The sequence below is a fragment of the Pongo pygmaeus genome, chromosome X (assembly GCF_028885625.2).
Source record: "Pongo pygmaeus isolate AG05252 chromosome X, NHGRI_mPonPyg2-v2.0_pri, whole genome shotgun sequence".
Taxonomy (NCBI): Eukaryota; Metazoa; Chordata; class Mammalia; order Primates; family Hominidae; genus Pongo; species Pongo pygmaeus.
This window is the reverse complement of record NC_072396.2, coordinates 98,623,920-98,639,297: the sequence shown is the minus strand read 5'-3', so window position 1 is coordinate 98,639,297 and position 15,378 is coordinate 98,623,920. Positions and strand designations below refer to the sequence as shown.

At 34.5% G+C, this 15,378-nt stretch overlaps 1 pseudogene; it reads left to right on the top strand.

The window, feature by feature from the left end:
- The first annotated feature begins 253 nt into the window (after nucleotides 1-253).
- Nucleotides 254-15,378, top strand: part of LOC129024142 (bifunctional phosphoribosylaminoimidazole carboxylase/phosphoribosylaminoimidazole succinocarboxamide synthetase-like) — a 30,662-nt pseudogene continuing 15,537 nt past the window's right edge.

Genomic DNA, 15,378 nt, shown 5'->3' with positions numbered 1-15,378 from the left:
ACTAAAAAAGAGAAAAGAATCAAAGCTTAGAACCACAGAAAACCACCAAATCAAAGAGGTAAATAACAAGAAAGGAAAAAAAAGCTAAGATTCTACAGCACAACCAGAAAAATGACGAAAAAAATGACAAGAGTAAGTCCCTATGTATCAATAATAGCCTTGAATATCAATGAATTAAATAATCCAATTAAAAGATATAGAGTAGATGAATAGACAAGAAGGACAAAATCTAATTTTATGCTGCCTACAAGAGATGTGCTTCACCATTAAAGACAAATGTAGACTGAATGTGAACGGATGGAAAAAGGTATTCCATGCAAATGGAAACCAAAAGCAAGCAGAAATAGTCATATTCTTATCAGATGTAATGGGCTTTCAGTCCAAAACTGAAAAGAGGTATGTCATTGTTTAATGGTAAAGGGAACCATTCAATGAGAGAATATAACAATTGCAAATATGCATATGCACAATATCAGAGTGACCAGATATATAAATAAAATATTATTAGACCTAAAGAAAGAGACTGACATGCAATACCACCTTACTCCTGCAAGAATAGCCATAATCTGTTGCATATGTATACAATGGAATACTACTCAGCCATAAAAAAGAATGAAATAATGGCATTCACAGCAACCTGGATGAGATTGGAGACTACTATTTTCAGTGAAGTAACTCAGGAATGGAAAACCAAACATCGCATGTTCTCACTCATGTGGGAGTTAAGCCATGAGGATGCAAAGACATAAGAATAATACAATGGACTTTGGGGACCTCGGGGGGGGGAGTGTACGAGGGGGCAGAGGGATAAAAAACTACAAATAGGGTGCGGTGTACACTGCTCAGGTGATGGGTGCACCAAAATCTCACAAATCACCACTAAAAACTTATTCATGTAACCAAGCACTACCTGTATTCCAATAACCTATGGGAAAATGAAAAAAAAAATTAGAAGAAATTGCCAACTCTAATTAATGCAGAAATTAAAGCAGAAAATCACAAAATAAACATAAACTGAAAGTCATAATGCTATAATCCTTCTATATATACATACATACATACGTGTATACATATACATATTATATTAGAGCAAAAATGAAATATTATAGCTTAAAAAATAAAAAAGTGATTTTTGATCCTACATATTAAAAAATTTTAAATTAGCACTTAGTTAAACTTTTAAAAATATATTTTATTGTATTATTAATGCAGGTATCATTGATGATTGTGAGAATATTTATTATTTGCTTTTCATTATTTTGTAATTGAGTTTAATGTATAATTTATTACTTTCCCTTTTATTAAAAACACATCACAAGCAAAGTTTTTATTAATCTTGCTCATTTTGGAGGTACAGTCTACTTGTTACAATGTGAGTATGTAACAGAGCTCCCCATTAAAATTTTGTTTTGTTTTGTTTTGTTTTTCCTTTGGCTTTGATCTTAATAATGTAATAACCTCTGCTCTCTTTTTACCACAAAACACTCCCTTGCACAACATTTTCCCATATCTAATTATGTGCTTACTTGGAAGTTCCAGGGTCTAAATCTCGAAACAATTCAGGCAGCTACAGAATGTACACACACCTGAAGATTACTTTAAGGCAGTAGTTAATTTACAACCCAGCTGTACCTCAGATGGCATGAGCCAAACACCAGAGGGGGAAATAATCCAAGATATTCACTAGAATAAGTCATATGCACCAGTGGCTCCTTGCTACTTTTGTCTATACCTCATACCAAATTTTTCTTATTAATCCCCTGCACTCAGCCCAGAATAAAAAATGGTTTCTTTAAGGCATAAGCTTGGCCATTTCCCCACTTTTGGCTTTTGGATTAAAGTCACTTTCCTTTCACAGCATCTCATCCTTGTTCATTCAGCATGACAAGTGACAAGCAGCTGAGCTTTCATTCAGTTACAAGTAGCTTCCAATAGAAATATATTTAAGAGACAATGGCAAAAAAGACTAATATACTTTATCATGAGCCAGGTCTTAAAATGTGTTTATAATGGTACATAGAACATTACCCTTTATTGCTTTAAGTACCATTTAAAAATGTCAATAAATCTTCCAACTGTTTAATTCAAATTTAACTTTCAGTAAAAAATGCTGTTTTGATCCTATTCCTGTAGTCACTGCTACCTACATCACTTTCTGTAGTCATTTCATACCTATGAAAACTGATATGAGATTTGTTCAGCTGATAAATAGGCTTCTAAAGAGGTCACAACTTACAAGTTACTAGAATCATTTATCCTGTTTAGAAGTCACTTTCTTAAAGTTAGACAAATGAAGAACTTCATATTGGTTTTACCAATTTGATTCTCAACATATCCTTAGTTTTAAGTTGGAACACATTATTTTTTCAATTACTAATACAATATATTATTTTAAACCTGAGTTATATTTGTCTTTTTAAGAATACAATTGTCTTTCAAAAGTATTATTCATATTGACTATTAAAAGACATTATATTTCACGGGTTATATGAAGTTAGACATGACAGCTTAATTGGTCTATCCTGACAAGTTATGCACAGATAAATTTCAAATTAAATAGTGGCACAATAATTCTCGAGACCAATATTTGATGGCAATTTTTTGGTAGGATTCCACAGATTTCAGACCATTATTATATTGCTCTTGTTTCCTCTTCTAACAGTATTTGACATCATTTTCCATTTAATTACTGAATGAATTTTTTTTCTCTTTTGTTTTCCTGGGTTTTCTGAAACCAGAAAATTTGTAGATCTTTATAGTGGATTAATTTGTATTGAAGGCCTACCCTGTTCCAGGCACTGATCTAGGATACAAGCTTGACAGTTCCTGTTCATGTTGGCAGAATAGCTCATCAAACTTAAGATGAGGTAGTTGGCCGTATAGTTCCAAAACTAGAAAAGTAACTTTCATCTTATTAAAGTTTTTGTATGGAATTTTATAGTATAATATCTTTAGCTTGGTTCAGAATCAAGAATATTTACATACAGGAGGAAGAGAAAATAATTTAATTTCTCTAAGGGAACTTGCCTGGCAAAATCTTTAAATAATTTTAATATCAGCAGAAATCTAAGTGTTTGCAGATTTCTGTGTAGTTAATATCTTAATATTATCTGTATTGGACTCTTTCACTTTTTCTTCTGTCATTGTCAATTTATAACATAGTAATTATAGTTTTTATGATATAAAGTATTTAAAATGTATTACCTATAATTTATAAAGTAAATGAGATATTTGAAGACCTCGCCAGTTAAAACACACACTCAGATTTATGGGGAAGAGAGTATGAGTATTTTAATTTAAGGTATGGAATAACTTTAGAGTTACAAATTCACTCAAATTCCTGCTCATATTTAAAAACATTCAATGAAGTATCATTTTTAGGAGCATGGAGACCACTGTTAAAGAGTAACCAGAACTAGGTAGTAAAGTATTAAAAGCAGATTTTATTCAGGAAGTATTGTAATAGATGGAAAGTGTCCTCAATTCCAAATTCAATAAGAAAAATGGATAAAAATAGCCAAAAATGGTTAAAAGATTACTAAGAGAGAACATCAGGGGCAAGAGGAAATCCTGGTTAACCTGACATCACAGGATTCTTGTTAAAGGTAGAACAGGGTTACCAGGTATCACCTGGAAGAAAATGAGGATAAATAATTTGATTATATATCAATGAGATCAGGAATTCTCTCTTAAAATAATTGGGAGGCTATTAGGCTGAGAGGGCTCCAGTGCCTTCAGTTTCCATGTAAGCAAACTGAAACCTAACAATATAAACAATAAAACAAAACTTAAGCTTAACCAATCAGTAACCACCAACTAACCTGTAACTAGAGATTTTACCAATTAGAAATTGACAACAAACCTCTCACTAGGGACTTTACACTTTAATCAATTAAATATATTTTATTTGTCTCACTTTCACAAACACCTTATAAACATTTTCCTCTTGCATCTTTTCGGTGGAGCCCTGAACCACTTGCAATCTAGCACTGCCTGATTCATGAATAATTGTTTTGTCAAATAAACTCTTTAAAATTTTAATGTGCCTAAGTTTATCTTTTAACATCACTAAACTGAGTTACCAGGATACTTCCTAAAACTGAGTTACAGAGGTCTGGCAAGGATGGGACCAAGAAAAGATTGATTCAGAAGAGCCTGATTAAAGATTAGTCAGTGAAATAATCTTTGTCACCACATTCATTTGAATTCCAGTTCTTGCTCTCTCACAATTAGTTGGAGGAATCTTGATAAATGCACTGAACCTTTATCTGATCATAAGAGAGTATGAGAATAAATGTGATACAGTGATTACAATCTCACTGTTCGTGAGAATTTGTTCCATAGTAAGATTTTGAGAAATGATGAGCTACTACTATTATTATCATTACCTTTGGAAATTATATATCATCACAATTTATTCAAGGGTCATGGGAAGCATAATAGAATAGCAATAAAGAGTTCAGGATCTAGAGTCAAATATCCTCAGGTAAACCTCACCTACAGAACCTCTTAGTTTTGTAATCTTAGTAAGTAAACTGACCACTATGAGTGTTATTTTCCTGAGCCACAAAATGAAAAAAAAAATAGCATTTAATTTATAGGGCCATTGTAAGAACCAAGTGAGACTGTATTTGTCTGTTCTCATGCTGCTATGAATAAATAAATTAAACTGAGTAATGTATAAAGAAAAGAGGTTTAATTGATTCACATTTCTGCAAGGCTGGAGAGGCCTCAGGAAACTTACAATAATGGCAGAGGACACCTTTTCACAGGGTAGTGTGAGAGAGAATGAGTGCTGTGCAAAGGAGGAAGCCCCTTATAAAACCATCAGATCTCATGAGAACTCACTGTCATGAGAATAGCATGGGGGAAACTGCCCCCCATAATTCAGTTATCTCCACCTGGTCCTGCCCTTGATACGTGGAGATTATTACAATTCAAGGTGAGATTTGGGTAGAGATAAAGCCAAACCATATTATTCCACTACTGGCCTGTCCAAAATCTCATGTCCTCATATTTTAAAACACAATTGTACCTGTTCAACAGTCCTCCAAAGTTTCATCTGAGACAAGGCAAGTCCCTTCTGCCTATGAGCCTGTAAAATCAAAACCAATTTAGTTACTCCCTACATACAATTAGGGTACAGGCATTGGGTAAATACACCAATTCCAAATAGGAGAAATTGGCCAAAACAAAGAGGCTACAGGCCCCTTGCAAGTCCAAAATCAAATAGGGCAGTCATTATACTTTAAAGTACCAAAATGATCTCCTTCAACACCACGTCTCACATCCAGGTTATTTTGATGCAAAAGTTGGGCTCTCATGGCCTCAGGTAGCCCTGCCCCTGTGACTTTGCAGTGTATAGCCTCCCTCCCGATTGCTTTCATGATTGCTTTCATGGGCTGATGTTGAGTGTCTGCAGCTTTTCTAGGTGAATGGTGCAAGCTGTTTGTTGATCTACCATTCTGGGGTCTGGAGGACAGTGGCCCTCTTCTCACAGCTCCACTTGGCAGTGCCTTAGTGGGGACTTTGTGTGGGGGCTCCCACCCCACATTTTCCTTCCACACTGCCCTAGCAGAGGTTCTCAATGAGGGCTCCTCTCCTGCAACAAACTTCTGCCTAGACACTCAGGCCTTTTCACACATCCTCTGAAATCTAGGTGAAGGTTCCTAAACCTTAATTCTTGACTTCAGTGCATCCACAGGCTCAACACCATGTGGAGGCCACCAAGGCTTAGGGCCTGCACCCTTTGAAGCAATGGCCAAGCTTTACCTTTGCCCCTTTTAGCCTCAGCTGAAGTCGAAGCAGCTGGGATGCAGGGTACCATGTTCCAAGGCTGCATAGAGCAGGGGGCCCCTGGGCCCTGCCCACAAAACCATTTTTCCATCTTAGGCCTCTGGGTCTGTCATGGAAGGAGCTGCCATGAAGGTCTCTGACATGCCATAGAGACGTTTTTCCCATTGTACTGGTTATTAGCATTTGGCTCCTCATTACTTATGTAAACTTCTGTTGTGGGCTTGAATTACCCACCAGAAAATAGGTTTTTATTTTCTATTGCATCATCAAGCAGTAAATTTTCCAAACTTTTATGCTCTGCTTCCTCTTGAATGCTTTGCCGCTTAGAAATGTCTTCCACCAGATACCCTAAATCATCTCTCTCAAGTTCAAAGTTCCACAGATCTCTAGGGCAGAAACAAAATGCTGCCAGTCTCTTTGCTAAAGCACAACAATAGTCAATCTTGCTCCAGTTCCCAAAAAGTTCCTCATCTCCATCTGAGACCACCTCAGCTTAGACTCCATTGTCAACATCACTATCAGCATTTTGGTCAAAACTATTCAACGGGCCTCTAGGAAGTTCCAAATTTTCCCACGTCTTCCTGTCTTCTTCTGAGCCCTGCACATTGGTTGAACCTCTGCCTGTTACCAATTCCAAAGTCAGTTTCATATTTTTGGGTATTATTATAGCAGCACCCAACGCTCTGCATTGGTAATTTACTGTATTAATCCATTTTCATGCTATGAAGAAATACCCTAGACTGGGTGACTTATAAAGAAAGAGGTTTAATTGACTTACAGTTCGACATGGCTGGGAAGGCCTCAGGAAACTTACAATCATGGTGGAAGGCACCTCTTCACAGGGTGGCAAGAGAGAGAATGAGTGCCAAGCAAAGAGGGGAGCCCCTTGTAAAACTATCACGTCTCATGATAACTCAATCACTATCACGAGAACAGCATGGGGGAAACTACCCCCATGATTCAGTTATTTCCACCTGGTCCTGCCCTTGACATGTGGGGATTATTACATTTCAAGGTGCAATTTGAGGGTGGACACAGAGCCAAACCTTATCAGAGACCATCTTAATAAAGTACATAACAAATTATATGGCTCATGGCTGGACATGGTGGCTCAATTCTAATTCTGGCACTTTGGGAGGCTGAGTGGGTAGATTAATTGTGTCTAGAAGTTCAAGACCAGCCTAGGCAATATAGTGAGACCCTGTCTCTACAAAAAATAGCTGGGCTTGGTAGCATAGGCCTGTAGTCCCAGCTACTTAGGAGACTGAGGTAGGAGGAATACTTGAGCCCAGAGATTGAGGCTACAGTGAGCCATAATCATGACACTGCACTCCGGCCTGGGTGACAAAGTGAGACCCTGTCTCAAAAACGTATATATGGCTCACGATATATATTCAATAAAATTATTAGTAGTAGTAGTAGAAGAAGACACAATTATGCCAGTATAATGCTATTCTACTTTTCTCTAGGCCTACTTTTCTCTAGGGCTGTCTTGTGGAACAAGAATCTCCCAGTGGAGCAGAAAAGAAAATTGAAAGTATTTTCTTTCAAATAGGAGACCCTCTATCAATGTTAATTTGTTTGTTTTTCTCACAAACAGCATGCCTTCTGCCTTCCGTCATGAAGATCTTGTTGCAAATCTGCCCTGTGAGGCCACATTATTTAGACATGATTATACTTTTGCTCATCACTTCTGACTTCTCAGAAAAAAAGGCAGCATGAGAATTTATGTTGCTCCTTTTTCTTTCCATCTGTTTATTTTGCTTTATTAGTAGCAGTCTTCAATTCACTCATGAGATTATAAACTCAACTATGAACATGGCTTTCTATTTTTATTCAATCACAAGCATTGAAGAAAGGAAATATTTAAACACTCTCTCTTGAGAAGCTATTTGATGCATGCACTCTTTTCCTGAAAATGTCATTTTAAATGTGTTTACTACAAGGTTTCCTATTATTATAAGTAAACAATCTCACAGTCTTGAATACTTGTATTTGAATATTTCAGAGTTAGAATTTATGATTTTAATTAGCATTGAAATTATAATATAAGCCAGAAATCTTTTGTTGTTATTAATTTTTCTCTGATGAGATTTGTGTTAGGTTACTACAATTCTAGGACATTTGAGAGAAAGGTAAATACTCCTGCTTCATTTGGGGGCACTGAAATTATTTGCCATAAATTGGCCAAATTTTTATATGGGAAAAAGCATAAATATAGACTAGTTCCTTGTGAATATAAACTGTATTTGTTTTCTTATTTGCATTTATAATATGCATAGAGTATATTTCTGAAATGAGAAAAAGGAAAATCTTAGAATTATCCTAATTTTTAACAGTTAATTTTATGAATTATACAAAGATGAATTTGATGATTGTTTTCCCTTAAAATATTTTCATTTCTTATTTTTCTTCTCAAACTCAGTGAAACAGAAAAGCCTACTACAAAATTTGACCCAATGTTTTTCTAAACTGTTTATATTCCCTCATATTTCCCAACAGAAATCAGAAAATATTTTAAAGTATTGTTAAAATTCTTGTTTCTGAAAACTCAGTCGTTTTTATATTGTAAGAGTAAACTGAAATACATTCAAGAGGTGAATGAAGGAGCACACAAAATTTTACTCAAAAATATATCTCCCTAGAATAAAGAATATTTTGAATTAAAAAACCTTAGAAATCAACAGGCCTTGGAAGAGACTGTGTCCCTATCTATGTAAAGATTAGACTGACCCACCGAAAAAATAAACATTTTTTTTCTCCTCCCTGTTGTCTCATTATCTATTGCAGGAAAGAAGACCAAGAATGTAATCAGACCTGGCCCAAACTTTTTACAAAGTAATATGTCTTTCAGATGTATTCAGTTTCCAAAGAGAACTATTTTGTAAGTCAACTTATATTCATTGCATCTCTTCATTCTTTCAGTAGCTAATCATTCTTTCTAGTAACCATTTATTGCCCCTCAACATAATTACCTATGTTTTCCAACTTTTCTTCCCCTCTGAAACAACAGTGAATTCCTATGTTAGCAAAAGCTAATTTCCATGGGTCTGCAGCAAACTCAATTCTTGCCTCCTCAGAAGAAAGAATTTAACTAGGGGCATGAGGCAGAGTGAGAGACTGAGGCAAGATTTTAGAGCAGGGGTAAAAGTTTATTTTAAAAGTTTAGAGCAGGAAGAAAAGGAAGTAAAGTACACTTGAAAGAAGAACAAGTGGGTGGCTTGAGAGATAAAGTACATAATTTGACACTTGACTTGGGGTCTTATATGTTAACATTCTTCATGTGCAGTGGCCTGCCAACACTTGGGAGGAACTGCATGTGCAGTATGTTTACTGGAGTTGTATGCATGGTCACCTGAGACATTTTTCCTTTATCAGTTTAGTGTTCCTATAAGGTCAGATACCAGTTAAACTCCGGAATTTAGCCTCTTAGTTTGCATGTTTGAGCCCACTCACCCAACTCCTGAGAGCTTCTCAGGAGATCATCAGTTTCAAGTTTTTCTATCTATCAGGAGACTGCCTTTCCCTGGTGCTGGTTATGACTAGTTATTATTTTAGAGAGACAGCTTAACAACTGCCAGATCATCACCGGATGGTCACCTGACATTCCTAGTTATGGGGGAGGTTCATCTTCTGCCCTGGTCATGTCTGACCCGCTACCTAGTATATTTTTCCCCTCAAGAGTTCAAGACCCAAATTCTTTGGGAAAAATGGATGAAGTCCAGTGTTTTGTAACTTCTTCCTGCTGACAAGAGGAGCTCTGGTAGTGATTCTGTGAGTTTTGAACTCTTGCTAGCTCTCAGGGTGGGGTGGTTCCCTGATTTGGTGAAAGCAGTATCCAGCTAGATACAAGGGTAACAGGGGCAGGATCTCACTTTTGTCATGTCCCATTGATGGGCAATCTAGGACTACTCTGTAGTAGGATGGTTCTTGAATATTAATAGGCCAGTATTTCTCATTGAGGATTATCTGAAGCTGATGGTCCATCCCTGTGGTTTCTTTTAAGTTGATGTCAGGAATTATTGGTTGGTTTACAGAAACAAGCAGGGTTAGTCTAAATTGTAGAAAAACTCAGAAGCAACTGATGAGACCAGAATCCAATAACAGGTGTACCATAATTATTAAAACATAATCTTTCTCTCTTCAGTCCTCATTTTTAATAAAAACGAATTATGGTGAGACTGATTTGTTTGCAAAATAAGCTTTAGTCTTATTATACTTAGCCTTATTGTTTGCATAAGGCACAGCAAAAATAATTATTTTTCATATAGTCTTCTTTTTAAATTGGCTTTGATGAAACTTTGTTTCACAAGGATCTAGTTAAGACACTTTTTAAAAATCCTTGAATCCAGCCATGGATTTGTGCCGCTGAAAACCTGTGCAAGTTGAGTAAATTCCTCTCCTCTTGAGGTTCCAAGACAATGAGGCTGCTGGGCCTGTCAGAAAGTGACATTCTTTTCTTACCACAGGTCAGGAACCATGTAAAGGGCCTATATAAACAAGATATGAGGCCAGTTTTTCTAAGGGGCTTTTATTGGCCCTATAAATAAACATTGATTCCTTAAATGGAAGCACATCATTCCTATTAAAGCCTTGATAAAATAAACAGCTTCTCCAATAGTGTCCTGTTGCAAAATAAAACAAATTCTTATTGCATTTATGCAAATAACTATATAACTATTAGTTAGGAATACTCACAGATAATTTCCAAATTTTGAAGAAATCAGGTAGTGAGAAATATGCTCCAAATTTTGCTTATAGGAGTATATTTTATTCAATTGTTAAAAGAAATAGCTTTAAATTTTCTTGGCTGTGAAAAACAAACAAATAATCAGCAACGTTTTAAGCAAAAATCATAAAAGGATTATTTCAGTCTTCTGTTAGTTCAGTCCATGTAGTTAACTCATATTCTGCTTGATCATTAAGAACATTTTCACTCTCAGAGTCCTGAATGTTTTTTTCTTTATTCTAATGTCACAATCTCTAAAGTTACCAGAAACCTGCATTCAAAAGCAGACATATAGACCACCATAACAAAATAGAGAAGCTGGAGACAAATCCATATACCCAGAGTGAAATCATTTTTGACAAATGTACCAAGAATAAAAACTGGGTAAAAGACAGTCTCTTCAGTAAATAGTCCTGGGAAAACTGGCTACGCATATGCAGAAAAATGAAAGTAGATCTTTATCTCCTGCTACATTCAAAAATCAAACAAAGATAGATTAAAGACTTAAATTGAAGGCCTCAAACTATAAATCTACTCCAAGGAAACATTAAGAAAAAACTCTACGACATTGTTCTGGGCAAAGATTTTTTGAGCAATACCCCACAAGCACAGGCAACCAAAACAAAAATGAACAAATTGGATCATATCAAGTTAAAACGCTTCTGTGCAGCAAAGGGAAACCATCAACAAAGTGAAGAGACAACCCATAGAATGGGATAAGACATTTGCAAATTATGCATTTGACAAGAGGATAATAAACAGAATATATAAGGCACTCAAACTACTCTATAAGAAAAAATCTAATAATCCAGTCAAAAAATGGGCAAAATATTTGAATAGACATTTCTCAAAAGAAGACATACAAATGACAAACAGGTACATGAAAAGGTGCTTAACATTATTGAACATAAGAAAAAAGCAAATTAAAACTATAATGAGATAGCATCTCACCCCAGTTCAAATGGTTTATATCCAACAGGCAGACAATAAATAACAAATATGGATAATTATGTGGAGAAAAGGCAATCCTTGTACCCTGCTGGTGGGAATGTACATTAGTGCTACCACTATAGACAACAGTATGGAGGTTCTTCAACGAACTAAAAATTGAGCTACTATATGATCCAGCAATCTCACTGCTGGGCATATAGCTAAGATTGGAGGCAACCTAAGTGTCTATGGACAGATTCCTGTATAAAGAAAATGTGGTACATATACACAACAGAGTGGTATTTAGCCATAAAAATGAGATACAGTCATTTGCAACAACATGGATGAAACTAGAGATTATTATGTGAAGTGAAATGAGCCTGGCACAGAAGACAAATACAACATGTTCTAGCTTATTTGTGAAATCTGAAAATCAAAATAATTAAACTTATGGACGTAGAGAATAGAATGATGGCTTCCATAGGCTGAGAAGGGTAGGAGGCAATTGTGGGGAAAGTGGGGATGGCTAATGGGTACAAATAAAATAGTTCAAAAGTATGAATAAGACCTAATAATTGATAGCACAACAGGGTGACTATAGTCAATAACTTAACTGTACATTTTAAAATAATGCAAAAAGTGTAATTGGATTGTTTGTAACTCAAAGTACGACTGTTTGAGGGGGTGGATGCTCAGTTTTTCATGATATGTTTATTTCACATTGCACACCTGTATCAAAACATCTTATGTCCCATTTAACTATACACATATACTATGTACCCACAAACATAACAAAATTAAAAAATAAATATTAAACATACATCTACCATTTGAAATCGCCATTGAGAAAATGAAAAGTGTATATGCCCATACAAAGACTTATACACAGATGTTCATAGCAGTTTTTTTGTAATATCCCCAAACTGGAAACAACCCAAATATTCATAAACAGTTGAATGAATAAATAAAATGCGATATATCAATACAATAAAATATTATTCAGCAGTAACTACTGAAATTAAATATATGCAACATTAAATACATAAAACATGGAGGATGGAAAAATGAGGAATTGTTCAACAAAGTTTCAGTTACACAAGATGAATACATTCTAGAGACTTGCTATACAACATGGTGCCTATGCTTAACAAGACAGTATTGTGCCCTTCAACGTTTGCTGAGGGTACATCTCATGTTACATGTTCTTACCATGAAAAAAAGAAAGGAACACAGGAAAGGTGCTGGATATGTCTATTACTTTGATAGCAGTAATGATGTCACAGGTGTTTGCATATGTCCAAACTCATCAACTTGTATACATTAAATATGTGCAGTTTTGTATATTAATTATACCTCATGAAGCTATTAAAAATAAAACATAGAATTTTATTCCCAAAATAGAGGACTTCAAAAAACTTTTCACAAGATATTCACTCTAATCTACATTAAATGAAATGAGCCAGTTACAGAAGGACAGATATGGCATGACTACACTTATATGAGGTATCTAAAATAATCAGAGTCATACAAATGGCGATAGGAATGGTGGGACTACAGAAAGGAGAAAATGGAGAGTTGTTGCTCAATTGGTATAAAGTTTAAATTATTCAAGATGAATGTGTTCTAGAGATTTGCTGTACAACATAGTACCTTATTTAACAATATTTTATTGTGCACTTAAAATTATCTTAAAAAGGTAGACCTCATATTAAGTGTTCTTACCAAAAAAAAAGAGACACAACAAAACTTTTGAAGGTGATGGGTATATCTATAACCTTGATTCTGGTGATGGTTTCACAGGTAAGATGAAACTCACAACATTACATACAAAATATACAAATTTGGTATCAATTGAACTTTAATAAATCTTTTAAAATTAATTTAAAGTAAATGAAGGTTTATTTATCAACTTTATCCTATTCCACTGGTCTACATGTCTTTATTTTAGCACCAGGCTATTTTGATTACTGTCAGTTTGTTGTAAGTTTTGAAATCAGAAAATGTCAGCCCTTTGAGTTTTTTTCAAGACTGTTTCGGACATCTAGAGTCCCTTGATTTTCCAAATGAATTTTAGGAAGGATTTTTCCGTTTCTGCCAAAAAAAAGTCATGAGCATTTTTATAGAGATTGCATTGCACTTATAGATCACTTTGGAAAGTTTGTCATTTAAATAATATTATTTCTCTAATTCCTAAAAATAGGATTAACACAATGTGGTACATCAATGTAATAGATTACTATTACTCAGCAGTAAAACATCAGGAATTTATTATATGCTACCACATAAATGAATCTTGAAAACATCATAATAAATGAAATGAGCCACGAACAAAAGGACAGATATTACATGATTCCACTTATGTAAGTTACCTAGTATAGAGAAATTCATATAGAGTGAAAATAAAATGGAGGTTTTCAGTGGCTCAGGGTATATATAAATGAGGAGTTATTTTTTAGTAGGTACAATGTTCTATTGGGATGATAAAAGAGTTCTCAAAATTCATATTGATGATGGTTGCACAAAGTTGTGAATGTACTTAATGCCGCTAAAAATGTACACTAAAAATTGTTAAATGGTAAATATTGTTATGTATATTTACCACAATAAAAGTATCTTGCCAGAAAAAAAAACATTGTATGCATTTAAAGGCTATTTCAAACATGTGCTATGAGTAATAATGGCAAACATAAAAAGGAAATTTCTATTTCTGGAAGTAAATGGAATTAATGAAATTAGAAGACATAGTAATTTATCTAGAGCTATAGTTAAAATTTTTAAAGATTTGATGTAGAAGGTTAAAATCTATTTGGAATATGTGAAAATGCTACATATCACATGCAGAAACAAATTAGCAGTGGCAGGAGTTCACATTCCTTTCAAATGGTGCAATACTTCCTTTTGATATTTAAAATCCTAGGGTGTTCCAAACCTAGACCATATGCATATAAGCAATTTTATTTTCCACTGAATTCAAGAACTACACTTGGTTGCAATCACTCCTTTACCTCCATTAGCTCCCCATCTCTTTTTTTTTACTACCTATATAATCTATATGTTCTTCATGGTTTCTAATAGCTGCACTGCTTGTACTGGCTTCACTTTAATGGTTTCTACTGGTTCTATAATTTCCCTAACTTCTGAAGTTTCCTTCTCTCCCATTACTTCCATCTCTATTATCTTGTTTACAGCTTTTACCTCTTCCACCTCTGCCTTAACTTGGCCTAATCACAAGCTCAAAATAATAAAAGAAAGCCACCCAACAAAAACACATTTGAATTTTAGTAAATGAAACACAATTACTATTTATCTTATACCTATCTACCATGTCTAGCCACATTTTTGTCTGAGAGGTTAGACAAGAAAATAAAATAAATGTATCTAAATTAAAAGGGAAGCGGTAACATCTCTGTAGATGAAATGAACTGATATGGAGAAAAAAGATTCCACATGAAAAACATCTGTTAAACCTAATAAATGAATTCAGCAAATGTTTAGGATAAAAATTAAAACTCAAAGCTATGCTATTTCTATAAACAATAAACAATAAGAAAAATAAATTAATAAAATAATTACATTTGGAATAGCATCAAAATGCATAAGGTACTTAGGGATAAACTTAACCAAGGAGGCAAAAGACTTGTGCACTGAAAACTAAAAAACATTACTGATATAAATTAAAGAAGATACAGATAAAATGGAAAGACACCTATGTTTATAAATTGAAGTCAATATTGTTAAAATATCCAAATGACCCAAAGTGATCTACAAGTTCAATATAATCTCTGAAAAATCCCAACAACCTTCTTATCAATGATAGAAAAACCCATTCCAAAATTTATAGGTAAATTCAAGGGACGTCAAACAGCCCATAGAGTTGTACAAAAGAGCAACTCACATTTTCTGATTTCAAAATTTATTGCAAG